The sequence below is a fragment of the Harpia harpyja genome, chromosome 1 (assembly GCF_026419915.1).
Source record: "Harpia harpyja isolate bHarHar1 chromosome 1, bHarHar1 primary haplotype, whole genome shotgun sequence".
NCBI lineage: Eukaryota > Metazoa > Chordata > Aves > Accipitriformes > Accipitridae > Harpia > Harpia harpyja.
In genome coordinates, this window is record NC_068940.1 from 61,875,053 (window position 1) to 61,888,305 (window position 13,253).

Consider the following 13,253-nt stretch of genomic DNA (forward strand, 5'->3'; position numbering starts at 1 on the left):
ATGTATTCCAGTTTTGGTACTGGGAAGTGGCAAGTCAGTGCCAATAAAGCTTTAGCATTAACTTTTAAAGGGTATTTTTTCCATGGAAATGAAACAAAATTAAAATAATACAGTTGTGTAATTTTGGATTATTCCATGAGTACTGGCATTTATTTCTGACGGAAAGCTTTTGGAATCATAAGAAAAAGTTGAAACTAGGTATTTTCAAAATCACTTGCATGTTAATGCATTCCAGAATGCTTAAAATATATAAATAAATAAATAAGCATGTTTCTATCCATCCCATCCCACAGAGATTCACATTTTTCCAGCTTGTGTTTTGTGTTAATGATTGTAGATCTGCAGTCAGTGTCAATGGTTTAAAGGATAGGTTTATTCTTTTAGTTGACTAGTTCGAAAACTTTATCTTGCATTAAACTGCTACCCCTAAGCATTGCAAAACATACCAACAATCATCATAATTCTTAGAGAAATGGAGATACCTGAAATTCTGGCTGGTAGCTGAGGGTTTGGTTTTGTTGTTCTGATGGAAATTAAAAAAAAAAAACAAAACACCTGAAGACTTCATGATTGGCATTTATTTGCTCATTTGTTTCATCTTGCTTCATGAGTCTCTATTGCAGGTCACATTGCAGTGCTATGGTTGTTGCAGGGGTAGCAGAGAAAACCTGAAGGAAGGTATCCTGCTACAGGGATAATTGTTTTAACCTCAGGGCAGTGTTAGCCAAAATTAATAAACAAACACATTTCCTATATTGCCCCCAACAACTGAACTGTGGAAGAAGCCAGCATGCTGTTTATGAACGCATTTGTCTCTGTACATGCTCATGGATGTCTAACCTCGTGTTAAATTCTGCTTCCTTTTTTTCACAGCAGAGATGGTAGTAACTGGGGGCTTAGGGAAAAGGGGAAGGAAAACATGGTGGTTGTGCTCATGCTGTTTGAGTGTGTTATATACTGAAATAGCTGAAATGATGTTACTTTATCTTCTGCTTTGTCAACAGCTACTTCCACTGATCAGAAAACAGGAGATGTGAGGTTCCCTTGCTGAACACAGCGTGCCTGGCTTGAGACTTACAGTTCTTTGTGGCTGAAAAAGACAAAGATGGACAGTAACATGGAAAAAGCATTGTAGACACCGGTTACTTGCCAGTAGTGCTCGGTATACCAAACACTCATGCAAAGGACACACAGGGATTTTGAAAATGCTGCACATTCTGTAACAATCGACTCCCCACAAACATTATTGACACTATTTTGTATTGAAGGCCAAAGTTCCTAATTTCAGCTTAACTTCTGGTTCTGTGAAGAAGCGGGTTATTGGACATGTTTCCTACTGCCTCGAGTAGAAGTGGAGATGTTCAATACGTGCTATCTGAGACCCATGCAGGAGGATGGCCCCGGTTTTGAGTGGGAATGTTTTCACCTTCTTGTTGGCTGAAGAGGAGTAAAATGGCAAATTAAACATAATCTAACAGTATGACCTTAATTTACTGAATTCACACCCTGTTCTACGTTCTTCACTTTTTTCAAGAACAGAAAACATAAACTTCTCTGCATAGGAATATTATATTTCAAAATTTTGTAACTAAACCTTTGTCACAATGCAGTCCAAAGAGTAAAACCAAGACAGGTAACTAATTTATATTGATCAAGCTATAGGGATTGTTGAAATCTGCACATTGTGTTGCTATTTAAGTAACTAAAACTTCTCTTTTACTGCTTGTGAGTAAAAACAACAAAAAAAATGCAGCAAAGCAAAATCTTACAGCTATGCAACTTTTTTTTAAATAGGGAAAAAAAAAGAATTACCAATTTTAAGTGCTGCCAGTTAAGGTAATTTGTTTAACGGGTATTTTTTTAAAAATGTTTCAGGTAATTATTTTATTCTACTACTCTCATCTCCAGGCTGCCTCCTGAGGTATAAATGAATAACTGCAAATGTGGGCACAGCAAGAGGTTTTTATAGGCATGGGTGAGATAACATCGAGGTGGGATTTGTGTTTAATTTTTAAAATGCGCAAGTTTTTGTTTCCTTGTTTGAATGATTTTTCGATGGCAGGATCTGTAGTACTTTGCATCTAAATCCTTGGTCTCTTCACATGCAGACCAGCATTTGACAGTGTGGGGGTTTTTTTTAAAATGCACCTGCATTTGTTTAATTTATTATTATTTTACTGTATTATATTGATATAACCAGGGCTTCACGAAACGCAGGATGTCTCTGGTGCGTTACACCAAGTAAAACTGTGGATAAGTATTAGTTCCCATAAAGTATCACGGTTCACAAAAAGAAAGATGGGGGGAAAAAAAGAAGACAATAAACTGGAACAGATATCAGGGCTTAGAAGCATACTTTTTATATCAAGAATCAATCATAGCAGTTGTTGAATTTCACAGCGCAGGGAAGAGTTTATGAATATTAGTGACAGTATTTTTGGTGGGTTTCGATAGTTAAAATATATTGCACAACACTTGGAACATTTGTACCTACATAATTCTGCTTTTTTTTTTGTTTAAGTACATATTTCTCTCTGTTGCTACTGTGATTCATATCAAAAAAGGGCAAAGAACAGGAGCAATTGCTGCTATCTGGAGAACAAGTGCAGTGCATGTTACTAAACTCTCCTATCTTGCTTGCAGAGCAATTCTTGCCTGGATAACATTTTCTCCTGAATGTTGCTCTGTAAAATGCCTTTGTTATGCTGCAAATCTAAAGGAGTCCAAACTAGATAATTGTCGTAATCGCCAGTGCAGTTTCTACATTTTTGGGCTTGCATCATTGGTTTTAGCTGAACCTGTAACTATGGGGCCCTGTTGTATTCTCTTTTTCAGTGGGAGCAGAATCGTTTTGTCACACTTTTTCGATTCTGTAGTCACATCAAATGTACAGTCATTCCCTGTACAGATTCCTTTTTAGCTGAGAATATTTGTGTTGCCTTGTATTATCATGGTGGGGAGGGAGGGGATGAGGAATTACAGCACCTGTAATACTCAAACAGTGGTGTTGCCTGCAGGCCCACTTTTCCAATGTTTTAAATTCCTGCTATCTTCTGAAAGTAAGGCTTTTGCATTTGCATTGATTTAATGTTTACTGTTGGCTTCATGCCTACAGAAACTCACCTGTAATAATGTAAAGGGGGTAGGTAAGTGTTTTGGTGTCCTGTGCTCCGAGGTCATAGATAGCCTTTGGCTTGGGGATTAAGTAGGTAAATATTATAAGCATAAATCTGTTTACAACTTAAGCTCAGTTTTGGTAGTTCATATTTCGAGTTCATTTACTGGTTTTTTTTCAAAAACCTTAATTTTCTGTATTCAGATGCAAATAGCTGGTTTAAAGACCCAGCGGTTATCACTGCTGTCCTACATTTAGGACCAGTGTTTGAAAAGCATGCCACTAGCAATTGCACTGATGCATGGTTTTGCAGGCAAGAGTCCATTGCTGCTTCCGTCAGCACGGTAGAGCAGAAATACCTTGGATTATTTGAGGAACTGATATGAGGTCAGCCTTAGATCCTAGTTTGGCATTCTTGGTATCCATAAAACTCTTCTGAAAGGCTGTGGGAGGTTTTCTTGTATCAAAACCTGTAATATAGACCAAGCCTTGAATGACCCTGGAAGCATGAGAGTGATGCTTGGGTTTGAAAACGCCTGTGGAAATTCTATGTAAGCTTTCTATCACCAGCTGTGTTGGTCAGCTGGTGATGACCATGCTGCAGATGTAGTTCTAGTCAGAGGCGACACCTTCATTTTAAAAACATACTCGCAGTGGTCCTGAATCATTGTGCTTTAGAAGGGCAAAATAAACATCAACCAAGTCCTGTCTCTCCATCAAGGAATACCACACTTGTCCACAAGAAGCAATAACTTAAATTACGGTGCGATATGCTTCTTTGCCTGTAAATATATTGAGATTGCCAATTCTGTGCTGTTTCAGAGTGTTTTCTGTCATCTGGCCTATATCTTCCCTAAGTATGTAAGGGTGTGAAATAATTCCCATACTCAGGTCTGCCAAAACATGCTGCTTGCCACAAGGGGAAGAGTAGACTCAACACTGTCTTGAAATGTGAGATTTTTCTGAACTTGTAACATACCCATGTATCTTGAGTAGCAACTTGTGTTTTGAAGTTCATAGTGGAGGTGGCTATGAGTTGGATTGTATATAACCGTATACCATACAATACCAAGAGAGCCATGCTACTGTCAGCACAGGGCACCCATTGTCCTGTCTCTTATAAATCAGTATATCTATAATAACACTTCCCTTTTGAAGGAGGTAGTTAATTTTCTTTCAACGTATACATTAAATGATGAGTTCAGTGGGACATAAAAGCAAAACAATGAAGCACACTGCAAATTTGTGGTATTTTATTTTTTGGAAGAATAAAGCCTAAAACAGATGGTCTTATTTGTAATCAATTTAACTTTTGTATTCAAGGGTAAGTGTACTGCAGTATTTTGAAATGAAAAACGTGTAGGTGATGTACAAAGATGTGGGTGGATACTTGTGACCTTTTTTTTTCCCTGCTCCCCCCTTTATGATGTAAAGGGAGTTTTATGACTGAATCTCGAGATTTGTACCTTTATCCTAGCTCTTACTGTTAGGAGCATTGGCTTTTTAATTAAGCCTTTGCTGAAAGGCTGGAGAACTGGTAAAACTGACTCCCAAAAGACTAAAATCTCAGCAAATATGGGAAAGATGATTTTTATTCAGAAATGTGGATCTTTGGTGTTTCTGGATGGATAATGTCTGATACATAAGATGTGCTTATGGATGCTTTTAGTATGCCACCTTTTCCATGTGAGGGCTTCAGAAACTTGCTCCATTTCTTCTGTGTTCCACAAAAGCAGAGAACTTGGCACTTGAACATTACTACTATCTCTACATTAACAGCAACAAAGCATATGTTGGTTTTGATATAGGCCATGATCTCTCTGAGTTTCTGTGAATTTTAGCTGCTTTCCCGTATTGAAAGAGAATATTGGTGTGCAAATTTGGTATTGCTGTTTTGTACCTACTAATTTTGCTGTACATTTGGGAGTTTCCTGCAGAGAGACTACTGTATACCTCGGAGTGCCGAAGTGCTAGTATGGATCTTCCAGCTCACCTTTGCCAGTAGAGAATTATCTCATTTTTTGATGAGTGCTATATTTTATGATTCACTTTCCACTCTTCCAAGCTTAAAATTCATTTAGTATCAATTTCTTCTCCTCTTCCTAGCTGAAGACATGACACATTTTAGGCCATATTCCCTCAATCTTTGGACAGGCTTTCCATTGGCATCAGCAAAAGTAATGTAAGAGGTTGTAGCTGGAAGAGGAGGGCTTGTTATGGGTTTGCTATGACCCAGCCAAACGTGTTTTTTCCTGCAGCAGTGTCATCAGCTCATACCACTTAATTTCTTGTTGTTCAAAATACTCTGCATTAGAAATTCATGACAGAACTCTGTCCGGGATTTGTTTCCTGAATGTAAAACTTGTGACGTTTCTCCATATAAACTAACCTGCTTCTAAAATCAAGTTGAAGATGTTTTAGCCTGTTTGGGGGGTGGGGTGGGGGTGGGAAATACCCAGTCCTTACTCTCAAGCTGTCTCCAGTTGCATTTAGTTACCTTACTACACAGTTCAGCTGGGTTCCCAAGCTGCTGCACTGTGTTCTGTAAAGTCATTTATCAGTTAAGTACGTCAGAGCTGATGATGGGATAAACTGTAAATGACCTCACCATGGGGCATTATTAGTTGCTGAAGACTTGCTCAGGTAAACCACTGTAGGAATATCCTGCACCTGAAAAAGGTTGGACTTAGTTCTGTCTTTGATCTAGTAAGTTGCCAGTGTACAAGAAGTAGAAGGCAGCAAGCCTACTAGCTGATCTTTCTGGCAGCTTTTAATCTGTGTATGTTTGTTTGAGGGACTTTTGCCCTTGGGTGTGCTTTGGCAAAGATTTTGCAACGATAAGTAGGATCTGCTTAATTCTGGCAGAGTTTCAAGTGTAAGTAACCCGACGTTGCAAGAACATAATCTGTTGCTGAATTCTGTTCCTCTTGTTTTCCCTCAAATCTGTCCCTTTTATTGCTAATTTGTTACATTTAATAGCAAACACCTCTCAACATGACTGGTCACAAGCTCTCAAGGTGTGAAATGCTAACAGGAAGAGACATCAAAGCATGATTCTGTGCTCTTCCTGCATATAGGATTCCACTTTTCCTGCAGAGAAGGACTTGGGGGTATTAGTGGATGAAAAACTGAATATGACCCAGCAATGTGCACTCGCAGCTCAGAAAGCCAATTGTATCCTCGGCTGCATCAAAAGAAGTGTGGCCAGCAGGTTGAGGGAGGTGATTCTGCCCCTCTACTCCACTCTCGTGAGACCCCACCTGGAGTACTGTGTCCAGCTCTGGGGCCCCCAACATAAGAAGGACATGGACCTGCTTGAGGGGGTCCAGAGGAGGGCCATGAAGATGATCAGGAGGCTGGAGCACCTCCTCTATGAAGACAGGCTGAGAGAGTTGAGGTGGTTCAACCTGGAGAAGAGAAGGCTCCAGGGAGACCCTGTAGCAGCCTTCCAGGACTCAAAGGGAGCCTACAGGAAAGATGGGGAGGGACTCTTTATCAGGGAATGTAGTGATAGGACAAGGGGTAATGGCTTTAAACTAAAAGAGGGTAGATTTAGATTAGATATAAGGAAAAAGTTCTTCACTATGAGGGTGGTGAGGCACTAGAACAGGTTGCCCACAGAGGCTGTGGATGCCCTATCCCTGGAAGTGTTCCAGGCCAGGTTGGATGGGGCTTTGAGCAACCTGGTCTAGTGGAAGGTGTCCCTGCCCACGGCAGGGGGGTTGGAACTAGGTGATCTTTAAGGTCCCTTCCAACCCAATCCATTCTATGATTCTATATTAAGATGAAGGTGAAGTATTTGTTACTGTGCAGTCTCTCTCTTAGCTGATATTGCCAAAGCACTGTAACTTTCAAGGAGGAAGGGAGGTGGCTTAGCTGTAGAGGGGATGTTTTAATGAACTACTAAATTTTAACATCTGCAGCATCACACTGAATGGGTGGTGATCCAGCATTAACCTTATCACTTGATTGCAAATCTCGTTCTGGCTTTTCCTACCCTTTGGCAGGTACCTGCTGGTAGGGAGAAGAGTGTATATTCCCCTTTTTTATATGCCTCTTCCCACAGAACTAACCCTGCCCACAATGAGTTAGAGGGAACTCTGTGCTAGCTTCTGAAATGCCACCCGTATGTGCAGTGGTAATGGACAAGATGTCTTCCTTCATTACCCAGAGCAGAAATGGGAATGTAATTTGCAATGTCTAATGTAAAACATGTTTGTATTTTTTTGTTAATTGAGCAGTATGGTTGCAAGTTGACTTAAGTTGTTCTAAGGTACTCTTTTCAGTGGTTTGCCAGTACATAATCATGAATGAAAATATTTTTTTATTGATTTTTAGGTTGTATGTTTAACATTCCATTCATGTAAAATATGTACAAATATATGTAATAAATCTTTTGAAGCACAGTTTTCTTCACACTTCCCGGTGGGTGGGCTGGTTGTTTTTTTTTAAGTGTTAGTGAAGGAGGCATCGCTGTGGAGCAGAGATTCTGTATGTCTGTGCTGCAGACCAAGCTGAAGCAGAGGAAGAAAAAGCAATGCATGGTGTATAGTCACAGCTAGAAAAGCAGCTTGGTATCTCGGCTGTCTGCAGCTTTGCAGGTAGGAGAGCAGACCTTCTGGGCCAGCCTCTTGGAGCCCCTTTCGCTCCTGCAAAGCGGCGATGTGACAGGCTTTTATCCAGCTGGCCAAGGACGGCCTTGGCAGAGCAGAGCTGCTGTTTTGCCAAGGTTGCTGGTGGCTGGAGGTGAGGTGTCTCTGGTTGACGTGTCCTCAGCAGACATGATGGCTTTCAAGGTTAGCATAAATTAGAGCTGCCAGGTCTGGAGGTGGGAAACTCGTGAGTGGTTTAAAAGGGAAAAAGAGGGGGGGAAAGGGGTGGCAAACAGCCCTTCCTCATCACCTAGGGACTGGGAAGCTCCATCAAAGCATCAAGCTAGCTCAATACACTGCTCATTCCTTCAGTTTCCTCTAGCCAAATACCACTCTAGCTTCCTCCCAAACCACTTCATAGTTTCCTCTTTAAAACTGACTCCCTGCCAGCATACCAGCGGCTGGGCAATGCATGTATTTCCTTGTCTCCGATGGTCACCGACACTCTCCTGTCTGTCCCTAAACAGTTGGGAGGGGGTTACCACACCAGGCTCCCAGAGAGACATGCTGCTCGAGGAGGGAATTTGCCCAGAGCCACTGAGGGCGTTAAATCGTTCTCCAGTTGAGCTCCCTGGCAAGGGCAGAGCACTGCACCGCTGACTGCCTGGAAACCTCCTCCCAAGGCAGCGGCTGCAGCTAACGAACCCATTGGGTTGCCTCCAGTGCTGCCTGCAGCAGGTAGCTGTGGGTGCAAGAGACCCAGCTGGCTGCGTTACTACTCCACATCTTCCTGCCTGCCCCAGCAGCAGCTAGGGAGCTGCAGCCCTTGTGCTAGAAGTGAGTGCAGTGAGGACAGGGGCACAGATGAGCCATGTGCTACCGAGGACACGCAGGTTTTGGATGGTGTACGGTGTAAGTCTGCTGGGGGGAGAGGGTGATTTTACACCCCTTCCCCTACACTAGCTGCGAGTGGAGCTGCGGATGCTGTGAGCAAAACCAAAGTGCATTTCACCAAGGTTATGTGGAGCGCAGGTAGGGGAAAATGAAAGGAATTCACTCTCCAGGCAGGAAACTCCTCTTCATGTTGGCGTGTTGCATCTCAACCCAACAAGGTGCTGCTCCTAGCCAGGGGGGCCTGTCGGCAGGCTGGTGATAGCTGCTGGTGGAATGTGATGCAAGGATTTATGGCATAGGTTCCTCCGAGGCTGGGTGACTGTCCTTGCTTGCTCCACTTTTGAGAGAAGCTTTCTACTATGGCCGGGGGTTGCTGAACCCATTGCTAAAGCACGGCGACAGTTACAACCTTTGCAATTCTCTCCGTGGGAGATGATAGTTTTAATGCATGAATTATTCAAGTCTGCACCAAGAGACAGTTGGATGTAATTACTGAGGAACGTGTTCACATTTCTTGCTAGTGTAACTTTGTTTCCCCCCCCGATTGCCTTCTGGGAAGCCTGAATTGCTTCACTGCCAGTAATTCCTGTGTTTTCCTCCTTGGTCTCGAGCTGTATTATGGAAGCAATTGATAACTAGTTAGAGCTGTGTTTGGCTTCACATCAGGAAAATCTGCTGGAAAGCATTCCAGTTCAGTAGGTAGACGATTTCATATGTGGAATTTAAATTAGTGGCATCTGTTGGTATCATGTCCTGCCCTCCTGCCTATGGCTGGGACATGGGACATGCCTCCTCTGCCCCAAGTTGCTTGCCCTGGGGGGTGAACTGGGCAGCAGTGCCAGCCCCGGGCTGTTCCCACGGTCTGTCAGTGCGAGATGGTGATGCTGCATGTGTGTGTGCGCACCTGGCCCTGCTACCACACACTATTGCTTGGTACAGCCAGTGGTCCGTGTCCGCTACTGGATGCTGCGTTGCTTTTAGCAGGAAGGGGAGAAAAGCACACAGCCTGTGGCAAAGAGAGCAGGGAGGGAGGGGAGAGTCCCCTGCAGCAGCTGGAGCTAAATGGGGGTGTTTTCTTCCCTGGCTTTTGAGTGCCCTGTGCTGGAAGGTCTTGTTCTCCTTCCGAGGCTACGAGACCCAAGCAATGTCAGTGCTTGGGGGGGTGCAGGCTGGAGCCTGCTGTCGCTGTGAACAACCCCCCGCATGTTTGTTTAGCTGAGGAGGTTCCCAGCTCCATCCCACCCTGCAGGGAGATGGGTGCCCGTGTCCAAAAAGCCAAACAAGGCCACAGAGGACACTGCTTGTGAGGTGCTGCACAGCTTGTGCCCACCCTCTCCTCGTCAGCCGGCCACTGGATGGCAAAGAGCCTCAGCAAAAGCCAAGTGAGAAAGAGTTTTCCAGCCCTCGTTTAATAAAGCATCTGTTTTCTGAGGGGGATGAGATCAGGGATGTGTGGGGGCAGGGAGGAGGGTTTGACATAAATAAATAATTGCATAAAGCCCATCCTCAGTTGACGCAAGATGAGTCACTCCTCGTAAAGGCAAACGCGTAGAGGAGGCAGATATTAAAAGCACAGGGATGGGTCCTCAGCTGAGCTCGGTGGAAACTGCAGGTGCTTGATGCTTCTCTGGATTTGGCCCATTATCTTTTGAGTCATGCTTTGTGTCGAGCTCCTGCCCTGCTTTTTGTTTCCACCCTGGTTACAGATTTCTTTGTTTGAACACACATTTAAATTTTAAGAAAGCCTTTTCTCCCCCGCCCCCCCTTCCCCTCCTAGTTGCTTCTTTATGCTGGCTTCAAACAGAAGGAAAGGGAAAATACCAAGCCTCTGTCTGAGCCTGGTCAGGCTTTGTCACCGAGAATGACCACCGTGGGGCCATTTCCCCTGTGTGGCGTTGGGGTCTCCTCACCTGCTCCCTACCTCAGTGGACCCAGGTGACTTCTAACGGGCACAGCTTTCCTCTTCACAAGTCACCCGGGCCAGGATTAACATCTGTTAAACTCTGGATTAAAGAGTCTGGCAGGCAACGGGAGCATGAAAACTTGACAGCTTCATTTGCTCCAGTCCGTGAGGTCTAAGTCTCCCCAGCTTGCGAGGCTTTAGCAGCTAATTAAGTTGCTGACTTTGGTGTATGGGACGCAAGTGATTGGGCATAATTTAATTGTTTGCAAAGGGTTTGCTAGAGCTGGAGCTCTGTCTCTCTCCCCTGCAGGAGCGAAGGGGATGCTTCTGCAGCGGGGCCGGTTTGCTCTCGGGCGCAGCCGCTTGCTGCAGCAGTGGAAGTGGCCCATCAGCCGTGCCAGCAGCGGCCACCTCCTGGGCCAGCTGCCCACGCTGGGGCCCGGGGTGGGGGAAGCACGGCACCCATTTTGGTGAAGGTGCTCAAATCCGGGCTTGCCTGCGCTGCACAACGTGGTCACTGGCCGAGGGTGCTAAGCTTGGGGAAAGTGTCTGTCCGTCCCTCTTCGGTCCCACTGGGCTGCCAAAAAGGACTGCATGTAAGCAGGGCGCGGCGATTTAGTTGTGCCCCCATTAAGCGTGTGCCACCCTGCCTCACTGATGCCTCCAAAGCCGCGCTGCCCCAGAGGGGCGGCTGCCCTCCGAGCGGGGTTGTGGTGGCCGGGGCTGTGAAAGCCGGCGGCTCTGGGGCAAAGGAATGAGAGAAGCCACCAAGCAGGAAAATTGGGTCTGGTGAAATGACAGAGCTGCTCCCCTGTGAACGACCCTGAACTGTTCCATGTGTGGGACCAGGCGCCAGGTCAGGGGGAGGGCTGGGACTTGGACCCCTGGCCCTGCCGTAGCAGCTCTGCTGGGCAGAGAAGATGCGGTGGCAGTTACCAGCAGGACGGCCAGAGCAAAGGAAATATCTGGTTCCTCCTCTCCTGTACCCGGCGCCCACCTCCCCATCTTCCATTTCTGCATTTCTCCAGAAGGTCCCGGCCTCCTGGGGCTGTTGGGAAGCCTCCCTGTTCAGCAGCCCTGGGGGCAGCGGCAGCTGCAGGCCCCGTGCATGACAAGGATTTATGTATCACCACCTTAATGGGCTGCTTGACCCCCAAAGGTGCCGAGCGCAGGTGGATGAGGCGGCATCAGCCCTGCCAGAAATCTGCTGCTTTCTGGTGCAGTCACCTGGGGGCTACCCATGAGTGGGGATGTACAAGGGCGCAGGACATCCCCCGCTTTCCCAGTATAAAGCAATAGCTGTAGTTTTTGCCCCTGGCTGACTACAAGACCAGTTTTTATTGCCTAGCCTGCCTGCTGTGACCTCCCAGGCCTTGATGCTCATGAAGCTGAAGCTGTTTTCTCTGAAACATCAGCCCCCCCTTTCAAGTCCCTCTGCGTACCTGAGGCAAGTTATGTCAAAACTTTGCAGCTTGTGCCCTCACCTTGTTTACCTCTGGGAGTGGAGAATGAGCACCGGCCCTGTTGAGATTCACAGAGGAGTCAAACATGAATTCCCCAGGATAAAAGAGGAGACTCCCCAGCCCCTGTGGCACTCCCTGCAGCCTCTGGCTGTTTGTCCCCACCTGGGAAGTGAGGAAGGACTCACCACTGTTGCTATGTTGTGTTGCTTAGAAACTTCACCCATCCCACAAGGCAACTGAGAGCCCCCAGCAAGCGAAAAGAAACCATCTCCTGTGAGTAAATTTGGAGTCCGCAAGTGCAGCAGGCAGCTCCCAACCTGGCCTCCGTTTTCATTTAGCATGATCCTGCTATTTTGTTTCTACCTACTAATGCAATAGTCAAGTCCTTTGTGAGCAGCTGCAGGTTTTTGCTGCTAAGATTATTTGTCCCATCAGTTGAAAACTGAGCAGCCTCTGCAGTGACCTCTCCTTCCTCATGGCGCACCCGTCCCTCGCTGCCTTTGGCCTGCCTCTGACACCTTTGCTCCCGACTGTGGCCATTTATACCCTTTTGCAATAGGCTCCTGTTTTCCTCTGCCAAACCAAGGTAAGGGAATGGAGCGAAGCTACAGAGAAGCAGGCATGAGCCTCTCGCTGCCTTTTGGCATCAGCACTGCTCCCACGGCATGGGATGGAGGCATGAGGATCTTGTGCTGGCTGTGGTTGAAGAGCAAAGGCTGAGTGGCCTTGCACCACCCAGCAAGTCTTAAACTGGGGTCTGACAGCTGGAGATGCAGGTCTGACATGCGGTTAGGAGCACTAAACCAGGCTCAGAAAAGCATCCTTTCCCAAAGACTTGGCGGTGTGTGTGACCAGCATGGGACAGCACTGCATTGCAGCAGGGCTCTCTCTTGAGGGCCACTGTATTATCTGGCACCAGTAAGCCAACACAGCTTGGACCAGCCAAATGCAAGTGCTGCACCTCAAGCCAGCAAGACTTCGTTCGCCCCTAGCACTGCGTGGAAATGCCTAGAGCTCCAGCAGTCAGTGTAGCAGGAGGACTACAGGGACACGGCAGCAGTGTGTGTGTCCCTGAGCCACCGTTGTGGTTTCCCCCACTGCCCCTAACTGCTGCTGGAAAGGTCCCTCATGGACAGTGGCAGCTCTGAGCGCCCTTCTCCAGCTGTGGCAGCTCCTCGCTCTTGTCTGCAGACAGAATTAGTTAGGCTGTCACAGTCCTGTCTTGATCTAGCCAAGTGTCTGCTTGACAGGGCTTCAGCATAGCCAAAGCACTTGCAGGCAGCCTG

General features: G+C 46.0%; 1 protein-coding gene across 1 annotated transcript in view; it reads left to right on the plus strand.

Moving 5' to 3' along the window:
* ZNRF2 (zinc and ring finger 2) overlaps positions 1-7,521 on the plus strand; it is a 63,581-nt gene extending 56,060 nt beyond the window's left edge. Inside the window, exon 5 of the mRNA XM_052796984.1 lies at positions 1,005-7,521. The gene's annotated coding sequence lies outside the window, so the exon portion shown is untranslated. The remainder of the gene's footprint in view (positions 1-1,004) is intronic.
* Positions 7,522-13,253: the final 5,732 nt, after the last annotated feature.